We start from the raw sequence: 3150 nt of genomic DNA, 5'->3' as shown, positions 1-3150 counted from the left end.
GGGTGGGAGAGAAGCTCTCACGGCAAGACAGCTTGTCTCTGTCTCCAGCAAGTCTTTGTCATGTCCTCCCCAGCCCACCTGGAACTCTGCTGGCCCCAAGTTTTGGGAGGGTGGAAGAGTGCAACCAGTCCAAGCCTGTCCTTGGCACCCCTTGAGTGCTTTGCTTTCAGCCTAGTCCTTGTGGGATTTATGGCCTCAGATACAATGCCTGGAAGGGAAGAAGCATCAGCAAGGAGATTCAAGAGCTGCTTTCACCTCAGCTGGTACCAGTCTGTTGCTTCCCTGATTCCTTTCCTGTCAGCTTTTTGTGGCACAAGACCTCCCTCATGTGTTGTGCTCTAGAAGTAGAATTGGGACTTTTTGGTCCCTTCCAGCCCTAGTTATGCTAACACCTGTATAGCACATACACCTGGGGCTGCTCCAGGATGTACAGGTAAGCAAATCCTCGTCTGCCCAGTACACGGCTTCTGACTGGTGAGCATGTTGAGAAGGGCTCTCCTGCACTGCAGAAGCTGTCTGGCTGCTCAGCAACTAAGACTAAAGGATTCAAGCTTCCAGTTCCTGGGTTTCAAGTGGGTAAGAGTGTTTTGGATTAGGGCTAATCTGTTGGGAACCCTGCCTTCGCCCAGCTCTGCTCCTTTGGGGTTTTTGCCTGAGGTCTGACCTACGTGCCTTTTACTTGCAGCCCCGAGACAAGGCTGCATTCAGTGCAGTGGATAGCTTTCCCTCTTCCAAGCTATTGCACAGGCTAATTTACCTGGCATCCAGAATTAGAAGCATCAAAGGAGGAAGGCGATCCAGCTGAGTGCAGCAGGGAGCTGTTCTGCATGGGCTAGCCCAGGCCTGAAGAGGTGCTGGGTTTGGCAGCCAAGGTTGGTGTGGGTTGGGAGCAGTGAGGGTGATGTGTAAGTCACATGGCAAAACCAGTAAAAAAACCGTGGTCACCCCCAGCACAAAGCCACAGCCCACCCAGGGCTTCCCAGCATCCTTGCAAGCAACCTCCCATCCCACTCCCCATCCTCTGTCAGGCCAGGCAGCAGCAGAATTAAAGCAACACAATTCTACTCCCATGCTCCTGGGGGTACTGCCTTTGCTTTTGGCCTGGGCAAGAGAGGACTTGTGCTAATGGCTTGCTTTCTGTAAATGCCTGCTCTGAACTGCTGTAGGGCACAGCCCCCACCTTGGCTGCAGCTGCCTGGCACCCTGTTCCTGCAGAAGGGCTGATACCAGCTCCTGGAGTGGGAGAAGTTGCCTGAGGGGAGAGTGCCCTGCCTTTAGCTGGGTGTGCTGTTTACAGCAGTCTGTCCCTGTGCTGGAGGATTGCTGAAGATGCTGAAACTAGTGTTACGTGGTGGGACTGAACAGAGACTCCCAGAAAACCCAGAAGACCTCCCACTCTGAGTTGTTTCAAGTGTGAAGACTGGAAGAATGGGGGTTGTTCCTAAAGTTGGCATCTTGTGCACAACTGGCCACAGGACAGCAGTACTTTGTCCTTCTAGAAGATGACACGGGGACCCTTGCTTGGTAGTGTTACTGCACTAGAACCTGGTGCTCTTCATCTGCAGTAGGACTTTGCCCTTTCTTCCCCAGTGAAGGATAGGATAGATCTATCTGGAGGCCTTCAGAGGAGAAGTAACACTCTGGTGCTCTCTCAAGGACTGGGCGGCTCTAACCTCTGAGAGTCTCCTCTCATTTCTGGCTGGGAGACAAATGCCACAGTCAAGTACTGGGAGCTGCAGTCAAGGAAGCTGAGGAGCTCCAGGGAGTGCCAGGGCCAGGGTCTCTTCACAGGGCAGGCAATAGGTGCAGTACCAAGAAATGGGCACATCTTGGTGAGGATGTGCTAGAACAGCACTGGCCAGAATACAAACTACTTTAGAAGAGTTTGGTGAGGAGCAGGAAGCTGAAGTAAGAGCATCTCCCTTTCAGAGAGGTTTTGCACTCAGGGTAAGATTTTCAAGCTTGTCAGACAATCCTGGTCAGTAACAGACCATCACAGGAGCTGGTTAGTTTTTTGCTGTAATTGGGTCACAAGAAATCCAGACTCAGGTCATTGTTCAAGTCCCTGCTAAAAGCTGGAGGTAGGTTAGGAGCAAAAGGAGGTGCTAAAAGCTTGACACCACAGATCTCCAAAAACCACATATTAATTGTGTATTGTCATACTGCATCTTTGTTCCAGGAGGAAAATCATGACACATCAAGATACATCAGCTGTGATCTGGTCTGATCTTTCTGTTGGCAAAAACCAGATTGTATCACTTCTCTCAGGTGGAGTTGTTACTCTTGACGTGGCTTTTTTGCTGCTTTGGTGCTGATGATCTGGGAACAGGACATCATCTTGCTGGCCCCTGACAGGCAGGAGGTCGGTACATGAGCTCACAGTGTGTTCTGATGTGCTAGCTGAACTTCTTGAGCCTGAAAGTAATACCAGGATTACAGTTTCACTGGAGTGAATGTAGGTTTGGAGAAGAAACAGAGGGGTTTGGAGTTGATTTTCCCCATAGTTATTCAAGGCACTTTTGTTCTAGAAGTACCTGGACTGGAAGATGAAGTTTTCAGACACTGCAGTTGTTTCCCTGATGATAAGGAGTCTGTTGTGTAGCTCAGTTCTGCTTCAGAGGCATTAGCTCAGGCAAGCAGAATGTGTTTTGATTATTTCTGTTGTACAGCTGAAGCTGGAAGAGTCCACAGAGGTGAGCTTTTTGCTCTGTTTGAGTACATCTGCTCATCTCTGGCTGTTGTGATCTCTTCAGCTGGTCGTGGCAAAGCTGAATTAAACTTGTGCTGTGGATCTCCAGCCAGTGTGAAAACCAGCTCTGAGAAGGCTTCAGTCAGCCTCCTACTGATTATGTTGAGACTGCATATCCCATGATGGAGGAGTGCCACCTTTGAACCCACACTTAAATTACAGAATAGCTGACGAGGTCTGTTCTAATCTGGTCAGGTCCAGATGTCTCAGGACAGGCGTATAATACATGTTCTTCTCTCATATCATTCAAGTGCCTCACACCCTCTTACAGAGGGGTTGGGGCTCCAGAGACATCACAGCTGAGTCAACTACCACAATTGCTTACAAGTCCTTAAAGATGCTGAGCAAGTGCTGGAACCGATCTCATGCCTTTTGGTCTCTGAGGGCTTCCACAGGAGCAT

This window comes from Zonotrichia leucophrys, chromosome 5 (genome assembly GCF_028769735.1).
Source record: "Zonotrichia leucophrys gambelii isolate GWCS_2022_RI chromosome 5, RI_Zleu_2.0, whole genome shotgun sequence".
NCBI classification, from domain to species: domain Eukaryota; kingdom Metazoa; phylum Chordata; class Aves; order Passeriformes; family Passerellidae; genus Zonotrichia; species Zonotrichia leucophrys.
Note: the sequence above shows the minus strand (reverse complement) of the source record.